Below are 11,875 nucleotides of genomic sequence, written 5' to 3' on the forward strand. Positions count from 1 at the left end.
GAAAATCGTTTGCAAGGTCGTCTAAAATTCGCTTTTCTTCCATTGTCTTTCAGATCGTCCATCTAACTTCCTTTAGTTAAAACATTGTAAATGTCGTTAAACAAACAATGGTTGTTCATGTCGGATCTTTAAGCATACAAGGTGGCACTTAACTGAGGTGGGGTGGGTCTGATGTAATTATTTTGTGATTATACAATATGAACCTGTTTAAGACCAAGCTTTGCAATGTTATCTCCAAATAATTTCTGTCATATTAATCGGAAGTAAGAGAAGCCAGTGATGGGTGAAGAGATTCTGGGATCCACCCGATCACCACATATGATGAGTTATTAGTTTTATTCTGCAAATTTGCAAGGGCGGATCCAGGAGAGTTTTAACCTCTTTGGGTCCTCCCCTGATTCATATGCCCAGCACCCTCGTTTAGGTTCGCTACTGAGATTTATACCAACTTTTTCAAAGTGCACTGGCAATACAAACGTCAAAAACACTACAAGTATATAATTATGTGAGTGCTTAAAAATATATTATACCCTACCTGTAATGGGGGGAGTGCATATTATTCAGAGGGAGTGCATATTATACATATATATTACATGTATAATATGCACTGGGGAGTGCTTATTCTACATATAATGTTGACTGGGGAGTGCAAATTATGTGTCACAGTATGTTCAGCAATTGTTTATACTTGTCAACACTTCTGTCAATGGAAATGTCAAAGGTTAAAAGAGCCACCAAGTTATTATATTTTACCATATACATGAATTTATAAAAAGGAAAGGCAAACCAGCACATTGTTTCTTCGGCTGCAACATGGATGAAATGAGAAACACTTTCTTTGCATATGCATCAATTTATATAAAAAAGGAAAGAAATGTTTGTTTAAAGACACAACGGCATATTATTTCACCAGCTGCTTTGGGAAGGTCAAAGTTCAGACACAGTAGCTTTCAGACTACCTGTATTATTTTCAAAGGAAAGGAATGTTTGCTCATCGACCAATGAAAACTGTGCTTCTCGAACATTACAGATTTTAGTGCCAAAAAAATGTACATATATGTTGTTGGGTATGCAGTGTTCATTTTTTTTCTAATTGAAAGTTCAAAGGTTGAAGCATATGGTGGCCACCTTGGATTTTAAAAGAAAATGAATGTTTTAAAGGCAATTCGCATAATACTTAATCAGTGACAGGGTCAGGGCCATAATTCAGAAACAGTAACTTTGTTAACCATTCATGAAACATCCTTCTTTTAATAGAGCATAATTCATAAATGTATTAAAATGAAAGGAATCTTTGCTCAACATCGTTGGTTCTGTCAGCATTGACCAATGCTAATTGAGCATCTCAAACATTATGGATATTGGTAACAAAACCATGTACTTGTATGTTTTTGACTATGCCTAATTCATTTTCGCTAACTGTAAGCGTCTACAATAATTTCTCTTCCAACAACAAAATTATCACCAGAAATTACGAACAAAGAAACTAGTTTTTTGTTTATCTTTGTTGCATATAGGTGGCTAATATTAGGTTGGATACCGTTATTGCCGCTTGCGCCTATATTTTAAAGTTATTTTCACGCTTATATCAAATTATTGTTCATGCGCTCTTTCCTAGTACACACACCTCAACTATCTGGGAATTCTGTTCAGGACAGTGGTTTAGCTGTTAGTGGTTAGTGAGAGATAAGTAGTTGTAGTGGTCACACGTCTACCCACTGAGCCGTTGAAACTCGCTCTGGGTTTGAATTAACATAATGAAATAGAAACAACATATTTATTAAAAGAAGAAAACTCAAATTTTGTTTATTTAAGCGTAGTTGCTCGTGTAAACTTGAATACAACTGATTCAAGAGAACCAGTCACCCACGTAACAATAATTGAAAAATAGAGCGCTCATCTAATTTATATAATTTTAAACAGGTGTACCCCATGAAGGGAAATGAAACGAGAGAAAAACTGATAACATTTTAAGCCATTTTAAGGAGCATAAGTTTATAACTTCAAAGGTAATTAAGCCGACTTCCAAAAATTAACCTAAATATCAGTGCCTACTGAAATGAACTGAACTATCTTCTCTTAATTTGTAAATGTCATGTGTTCCAACGTAAAGTTTACTGATGATCCATTTATCAAAAAGTATGCACAGCTACCACCTGCTTTGTGGTGGCTGGAAAATAAACGAAGTACTACACAATGAAGACATACAAATATTACTGCACACAGTCCACAACTGAATTCATACAATGTTCATTTTCAAAGCTTCTTCAGACTTTAGGATATCGTCCATTTCGTTTCGAAACTCCCTGTAGGATCAGTAGGTGGTTGGTATTTCCATAAGTGGTCCACAAGTGTGTGCTATGACGCGTCTTTCAAGACCATCCATTGGGCAAAAATTAATTTCAATGTCTTTTACACTTAGCATGTTAGATCCTGTGAAGAATCTCAAAAACCGTGCCAAACCTTTTTCGTCTTGAGCTTTCACATATTGGGTTAAATATTGAAACGTTGTTGTTTCGCAAGGGCTCTTTAGTGTTGGTTTAAATAGTTACCACCCGTGGGTCTGTAGGTTTCCTTTCTTCGAGGAATGATTTGAGCTCTTGCACAGTTTTAAAGTAGTTCTTTGTTAGTGAAGTTTGGGCTACAGCTGCTATGGAGTCTAATGCATATTTTGGTTTCTGTATGAACTGCTCAAGGGCATTCTAATTGTTTCATGTAACAGTCTATCCTCCTTGAAATAGCCAGTCATTTCGTTTAAAATGTTAACCCTGTTCAGGGTGAGAGTCGGGATTGGTGTTTAGATATATAACAAAGGAGATTGGCTTGCAGATTCTCTTAATGGTGATGATGTGGGTACTTGGGAAGATAGAAAACGTGACAGTTCATCTAACACCTCGTACCCGTCTTGCAGTTCCTAGAAGTGTTCGATTTCAGTGCTGATAATGGTACTGTTAGGCGTGCAGCTTTCCCTTGCAGTGCAATTCTATAAGTCTGGCAACTCGTTCCAAATTTCTTCTTTCGGTAACTCTTGAAATTCATTTCTATCTAACTCTTCCATTGTATGTACTACTTGATGACTGGCTGTTGCAAAGTTATTGTGTCATTGAAGGTGTTTATTGTGTTGTCACTGGGAACTGGTCCAAATTCTATAGTCATGTCATTGTCCTGTGAATTTCCTCCTGGCTGTTTCTTTGTACACATGTATAACCGTAGCATTTTGACTCTTGTATTCTCATATAATTCTTCAACAGTGATCTCATCATCGATTTTTCGTTTACAAAAGTCAGTATTATGACATTCAAAGTTATCTTCGGGTCCTTTCATAGACGTTCCTCCAGGAAAAAAAAAACTCTTTTGCTTCCTTGAGTAAATCTTTGGCTCGTTTTGATATACGTAGCTACGGTGCGTTGTCGAATATTTTGGCTGCGAACTTGTTTATAGTCCGAGATATCTTCACTGTAATCCATCCAGCCCAGATCTATACGCCTGTGTTCCCGTTTTGCGTATATATTTCAAATTTTTGAATTAGATCTTGCTTTATGTTCTGCGTTTTTTGTTTGTGTACCATTTAGCGCATCTTGTAGACGTTTCACTAGCTTTTTATCCTTTCATTCCAGTGGGGCATGTCCTTTGTAAAATGTATTATGGCGAAATTGCCTGATGCTGGTGTGTCACCATACTTAGGCAAACACTTTGCCAAATCTTCATCAGAAATAATTTCCCGTACATTTTCATCAACCTAAATGAAAATAAATGTACACATTTATTATGAGGTAGCAGAATGGCCTATATTTGACTAGAATGCTGAACTTGTAGGGAAGTGAGTAATGCACGACAAACTCGATTAATCGAAACACCACTTACATGTAATATGTGTGCGTGTGCGCGCGTGCCTTTTTGTCGCATGTGTCTACATGATATATAGACCAGTAAGTAATTGCAATAGATGGGTATACCCACCTGGCAACGTGTTCTCATCTCCGGGCCAATCGCGTTATGGAAGTCCAATATTATTACGAGGGAACGCACTATTATTATGAGGGAACATGGTATTATTATGAGGGAACACAATATTTATTATGAGGGAACACAATATTTATTATGAGGAAACATAATATGATTATGAGGAAATATAATATGATTATGAGGGAACACAATATTATTATGAGGGAACATATTATTATGAGGGAACATGCCCAAACCATAGGGAACATAATATTTATTGAGGGAACATAATATGATTATGAGGGAACACAATATTTATTATGAGGGAACATAATATTATTATGAGGGAACATAATATGATTACGAGGGAACATAATGTTATTATGAGGGAACATAATATGATTATGAGGAAACATAATAAAAATATGTTCACGTCTGTCATCTCCGGGGCTCCGTACTATAGTAAGATTGAATAGGTATGTAATAATAAATAAATAAAAAAATAATAATTGTGAGTTACAGGTCATTACTTATTTTAAGACTTTCATTTATTTACTTTTTTCTTAATTATTATTTCCTATAGTATTTTTACAAAATATTATTATTACAGGCCATTAGTTTTAGTTATTTCAAAGGTTTCTTCTTTTTTTTTTTTTTTTTTTTTTTTTTTTTTACTTCTTTTAAAAAAAAATCTTTGTTTAATTATCATTGACTTATTTTAAGGGTTTTATTTATTTATTTTTCGTTTTTACTGTACCTTTTTGTTTTAATTATATTTGTTTAGTTATCATTACTGGTCATTAGTTATTTTAAGGGTTTTATTCATTATTTATTTATTATTTGTTATTATTATAAATACTTTTTAATTAACTCACACAACCCCCAACCGTAACCGATTTAACAGTAACTGTGTTGTTGAGGATTGCCTCGCAACCATATGAACACTTATTGGAATTAATACGTGATATAGAAGGAAGGAAATGTTTTATTTAATGACGCACTCAACACATTTTATTTACGGTTATGTGACATCAAACATATTATGGTTAAGGACCACACAGATATATCAGAGGAAACCCGCTGTCGCCACTTCCTGAACTACTCTTTTCGATTAGCAGCAAGGGATCTTTTATATGCACCATCCCACAGACAGGATAGCACATACCACTGCCTTTGATGTACCAGTCGTGATGCACTGACTGGAGCGAGAACTACCCCAATAACCCCACCGACGGGGATCGATCCCAAACCGATCGCGCATCAAGTGAGCGTTTTACCACTGGGCTGGATTACTATTTAGACAAACTGTCTATTTATACCTGAAACTTAACTCGAAAGGTTTTCTTTATACAGTAAGTGTTTATATGTGTTGGTACATCTCATTTTTCGCCATGAAATAATTAATTCCATGATTGTATCGATTCCGCCTGAAAATTGGGCGGAAAATGCACGCTTGTTTTGGCCATTAAATGTCAAAATGTTAAAAAACGGACCGTAGATGTTTACCTCGAGGTCCAATAAATGTCAAAATGTTAAAAAACGGACCGTAGATGTTTACCTTAGTGAACTAACTGCCCCCAACTCTAAAACTGGGGGGGGGGGGGGGGGGGGGGGGGCACAATAAGAACTCGCATTTAATCACCCCCCCCCCCCCCCCCCCCCCCGTCCCCAGTTGCTGCCATCTTCCGACGCCTATGATATACTCTTTATTATATAATGTAAGTGTAACATATCCGATGTCATTATTTGGGGATACTTGTGACCTACCCCTTCAACGTGGTTCTTGGCCAAAATTAATTCAGGCGAATTCCTCGAAATAATTCAATATGAGGTTGAAACACCACTTCACAATCATATGCATACGTTTTGCAACAAAATTAGTAGAAAACGAAAGAATATTTTTTAGTGCATCCTTTATTTCTATAATTTTTTTTATCATGTTCAAAATACAGCCTAGTACAATACTAATAAATTTGCCTTTGCTTCACTCCTAAGTCAATGACGTCATGTCAAAAGTCAGTGACGTCATGTCAAAGGAAAGAAAAAATATCTATATTACGACTACGTCATAATTTTACTTACAAACGTTTTCACTGACTATCGTAAGTAAGGACAATAGATAATTAGGTTTTAAAAATTTGTGGGATTTCTTTAATAAAACCACAACAAAAGTGCTTACAGATACTCCTAATAGGTGTAGTATTAGAATAGGGATAATATCACTTCGTCTCGTCCCTAAATCCAAATTTTGGGATCAATTCTTATAGTTAAGAATGAAATAGTGATATTATCTCCTAATTATCTGCCATTTCAGGTTAGACCATTGTTTTAAAAACATTTAAACAAATTATTATTTTTTAACTTTATATTTATCGTTAACTTGTTAATTTTTTTTTTTTAGGTCGTTGCATAAATTATAATGTGGACTATATTTTAACGCGTAGCCTATGATTAAATGAGTTTGTAGATGAAATGTTTATGAACCGTTCTTGAATAAACAAACCGTGACTTACAAAATTAAAGGGACATACCCTAGTTTTTAAACACTACAACATGTTGTTTTCTTCACTATTAGAAGGGTTCATTTGTACTATATTAAACACCATGCATAAGCCTGATGTTTTTAATGACTGAACATCATTCTTTACCAACGTGGACTTTTTGATTGGATGGGTTTTTAATTTTTTTTTATCTGGAATATGGTAGGGAAGAGGTGGGGTGGAGAGTTTGTGTATTTGACTCTCTTTTTTAGAATCACTTGAAATGTTCTTCTGTATGCAAAGTTATCTCTAATTCAGTATTCCGCTGCCATTTTGGACGCCATTTTGGACGCCATTTTGGAATTATGCTAATTAGGTCAACTCCAAAAAATCACGGTAATGGTACCAATCAATTCTTTGGGGTCAAAAACATATTTAAAGACACAAAGATTAACTTCGTATGACACTAAGTTACTTTAGGAAATATGGTCATTTGACGAAATTCCCTAAAAGATTAGTGTTTATTTTAGGAGTAGGAATACAATGGGCCCCATGGGTATCATCCAGCAACACGAGGTATCAAATTGAAAACTGTATTGCTCTGAGCACTTAATGAAGCAACTTTTGGCCAATTTGTGGAACTTTGCTTACAGTATTTGTTGACTGCGAAGTCATTAGACTTTGAGCTACTTTCAGATCGAAAGCGATTTCCGAGTAAAAATATGTAAAATAAGTTTATTTTGTGTCCCCAAACCAGGCAATGAATAATGCTCAATTATAATCAGTAACACCCAAACAATTGACATAAATAAAAACGAATCATCTATGGGTGTGAAATAATTATTTATTGCATGAAACTCCAATGTCGTCATTTTAGCCTTTCTGCGGCCGACCAAAAACCATAAATGTGCTCTGCTGAGCAAACGTACTTAACCTGGAAGTGTTACCCAAACGTTTTCTGAAGGCCTTGGATATAGAACAAGAAAATTTAAGTTACCTCTCTAAAAGACCCCCCAATCCAGGACTAACAGAACTTTAATCGACGCTACAATATTCATCCCAAATTAGATCTTCATATTAAACAGCAAACTACATAGCAAAGAAATATATGATATAAAAATGATATACTCCTCAGGATACGTTAGTGGTTGATTCTACCAAGCGCTATCTAGTGTCTCCTCTATAGGAGGGCAGTCACTCCCGAGATCGTTTACTAGAAATTTCATCCCTCTTGCACCGCCAAAAGGAAGACTGCCACTGCCATACTAGTTTATTAAACCAAAACTCGCACAGGACAGAGCTCATTAGAATAAGCGCAGCTGTGGTGACGTGCACTCATGAATCACTGTCATAACAGTGATGATATCAATTGTTTGCGAAAGATGAGCATATCCTGCCCCACCGCTGACACCCGTCTTGAGTACTGAAACCACAGTTGTCGTCTGTCACTTCATCTAAAATATGAATAAATAATAAATCCTCAAGAGGTTCACCAAAGAGATGTAAAAGTATGCCCGAGTTCAAAATATGGAATAGTAGCAGCCATCATTTTGGCCAGTGATGCATCATATCTAGTAGATATAGCCTCCAAATGTCTTCCTTAAAACGTTTTGAATGCACCCAGGATTCCCTGCAACATCTTCTATTCTAGAATGATACGGCGTTGTTTGAAATCTCTATACAATGAGCTAGCTCTAAGGTATCTTAGAAGCTGCGATGTATAGGCGCCAAAAGCTGGAGTAGAAGGTATATTGTTTAACATAAAGGGCGAATTGACTATGGGAAAATTGAATACATCCTCTCTTTTGTCATGCAGCTTACTATGGAGACCAGTGTCGTTTTGAATCTCTATGCATAGACTGAGGTAAGAAACTGATTTAATACCTTCATATGCTTTTATTGCTCTATTGCACACCCAATAGCCGATGTATTTTTCGTGCTGGGGTGTCGTTAAACATTCATTCATTCATTCATGCATTCATTCATTATTGCACTATTGTGGGTAAATCAATGAAAGGAAATCTGTAATCCTGCTATTATTGAATGGTATAACATCATCAATATAGCGGGAAGTAAAGTTAATTATTTATTTTGTTTTGGTTTGAGGTACACTGTATATAATTAACATCGGCATAAACTATTGTTATCAGATATATCTAGCACCGTGAAGGTCTCGGGTTTGAATCAAATTCTTACTTTAATCATCTGGCTCAAATATGTTTGTTAAATTAACAAATTCTGGCATTTCGTCTTAATCCTGTAGGCTCTGCTCTAATTCATCCACCAATATAATCAGAAGCTCTTGTGGCATCAGATTACCATCTGTCCACGTCAACTGCTGTTTTCCTTGTGAAAAATCCCAGCCATGTCCATCTGGTTGTGGAATACTTGGGGACATCCTTATATGACCGATACTAAATAAGAGCCTGGCCATTTTCTCTTTTGATTGCATTCGCACAGATTCTCTGCAAGATGGAAGAAGGCTCGTGTCTACTCCATTGTAGTTCGATAACAGCATCCCTAGTTTGGTATTAAACCTTTCTAAAAACTTTTTATGCCGTAGTTTATTGATGATTTAACGCTTTAACTTGTCAAATATATCATTTTTAATTTCAGCTGATTTTCAAAGACCTCAGGAAATTTGATTCTGCTTCAGGATGTTAAAAGCCATAATTTTTCCCTTCCATAAAAAGTCACTGGTGGGATCGCAGCCAATAGGGGTGGGGTTGGGGTTGGGGGATTATGTGGGGGTTGGGATGGGGAGGAGATGTGTGTCTTGATCTACAGGGACTGCCAGGCACATGTCCTCTCCTACGTCTTTGATGGTACTATGAATATCTACGAGACGCCTCTTGTGGTCAGAACTTTTTGTTTGAATTTCCGTGTCGAGTAGAAAACATTTGGTGCCATACTTGCCTTTTTTTCTACTTATCTAACGATGTTTATTTCTTCATTTGACAGACATGTCTTCCAATCTCTTGGGACCTTTAACATAGGTTCCTTTGATCAAGAATGCTTTTGAAAAACCGCTTCTGGCTCTCCCAATCCCCTTTACGGTAAGTAAGAGCCCGTTACAAAATCCACTCGCTGTACTTCAGGGGGCTGATCAAAGATGCTATCCGACAGCTCTCTAAATGTGCCTGGAAATGCCACCTATACTAGCAGAAGAGCATTGCCACCAATGACATAGGTTGTCATGCACTGCTTTGGTATTTGTGCTCTGTGAGAATCACCTTCCAAGATATGCATCAGCTTTGACGTGTTTAATTTGCGGGAATTCCGTCAGCTGTGATCAGTGCCCAAGGTAGAAGACCCAGTGGAAAGCTAATCTAAAAACCCTTTACATACTGATGTCATGCTTCAGCGAAAGCAAGATAAGGTGGCCAAAGACATTTTCCCCTATGATTTGCTTTGCCTTCTGTGACTGTAGTTGATTTGATGAGTTTTGCAAATGTGTTGACAAATGTATTGTTGGCTTCCATTCCAAATGTGTGAGTTTGTAGGATATCTTGGTGAATCTGAGGACAAACTGTAGAGTACATCCTTGTTGTCTATTTCATATAGCTTGATGAAGTTGGTTATCGCTTGTAACATCTTGCTTGTGTCCTCGTCACTTCTCGCAATCTGTGAGTACCTCAAGTTCGTATGCGAGGTGTACACTTGGCAGCTCCAATGTTGCTTGTAAGTAACTGGCTCTAGCGAGTCTAGTCATGTTACGACTCAATCCCAAAATGTCACCATGGGATTTTGCATGATGACTGATTGTTTGCTCTATGGTGATGTCAACTACATTCCCTGATGAGGGGACTTCTGATATGTTGACAATGAATCCATTTTGCCTCAGAAGTTCATCTGCTCCTAGGTGAAACTGTGGTGTATCTGGCATAGTTCAGGTGGTCATGCTAAAGAACGCGCAAAGACTTGAAGACTTGCCAAGTGCAGTTCCAATTGCAAGTTGTTTTCTTTAGTTGCTTCTTGAAACTGAAGGATGAGCCACTCTGTCCATGTAAGGGAGCTAGAACTGGGCAGTTTTACCCAGTTCTCCCCGACGAACGTTTCACTTGAACTCTGACAAAAGAGCTTGTTCATATAGGTTTTATTTTTCAGAGCTGCACAACTGGATGGGTATTCAGCTAATTGGGTCAGAACGAATCTTGTTTCGTGTTGTTTCGTGTGATGAATTAAAAACCTATGATAGTAAGCGTTCTAATGCCCCTAAGACAATCTTGTGACTTCGCAAGGCTTCTTTGTAGTATTTACCTGTTATCACCTTCTCGATTGATCCTAAAATTCACTGCACCTCATACTCATTACAAATGCACTCATATGTGAGCATGTGATGTAACATCCACCCATTCTAATTATAATATTACCAAAGACTTGCGGGTGCTGCCATACAAGTGTTTACGCGTTTTTGCCTACAGTCAAATCAAATGTTACAATCGTGTGTTGATGACCTACTTCTTTTGATGTTTCTTGGTCAGGGCAGTATCTCTACACAATGCAGAGTCGAATGGGCATTTGACAACGTAGTGGTTGATTCTCCGATTCTATATCTAGTGCCTCATCTATAACAGGATAGCCTCTCCCGAGAAGATCATTTACTGGATATTTCAACTCTTTTGCACTGCTATAAAGATCACTGCCACTCTCAGACTAGTTTACTACATAAAAAACTAGCACCCGACAGAACTCATTAGAATAAATACAGCTGTGATGACATGCACTCACGAATCACTGTCATAACAGTACTGATATCAGGTGTTCGCAAAAGGTGAACATATCCTGCCCCACTGGTGGCACCCGTCATGGGTACTTTCCTGTTGTTTGCATGTGACAGACCGATCCAGGGATGTCGGCTAAAGTTCCACCACTATTCTCTGAGACCTTTTGGATAATGATTTCATGGGCTGTATGCATTGTTCCTGAGCCAAATGTTTTCTTTTCTTTCAAGACAAAATCTCTCAACACATGTATTTGATAATATTCCTTCAATGATGAACTGTAGATGGCAGTACACTACTTCTGTCATCAGTTCTCTTACACATTGCTGTTTCCAACTCAAGCAGGATATAATATAATGCACAGTGACTAGAGACCAAAAAGGTGAATTAGGGTAACACTTTCAGCATTACCTAATGTTCCTCAATGTTATTCAAACTAAGATGTGTTTTGGCATTGTCCACTGTCCTTGGTACACATCCTGAACAAATCAGTTTTGTTTTTTCTCAGATGAATATTTAATATTCTTGCCAGTAATGAGGTAGGTAAAACGAATAGAATAGAGTTTTAACGACATCACATTGCGTTGTCCAAATAAAAATAATCTAATTTCTTTGGGATGAGTACACTCCACCAAAATGTGGCGTACAGTCATAGTACACAGACAGAGGTCAAGGATCCTTCTTCAAGATAAATAAATGGGTAAAGTATGTATGACCGATGCAAGC

The sequence above is a fragment of the Gigantopelta aegis genome, chromosome 6 (assembly GCF_016097555.1).
Source record: "Gigantopelta aegis isolate Gae_Host chromosome 6, Gae_host_genome, whole genome shotgun sequence".
Taxonomy (NCBI): domain Eukaryota; kingdom Metazoa; phylum Mollusca; class Gastropoda; order Neomphalida; family Peltospiridae; genus Gigantopelta; species Gigantopelta aegis.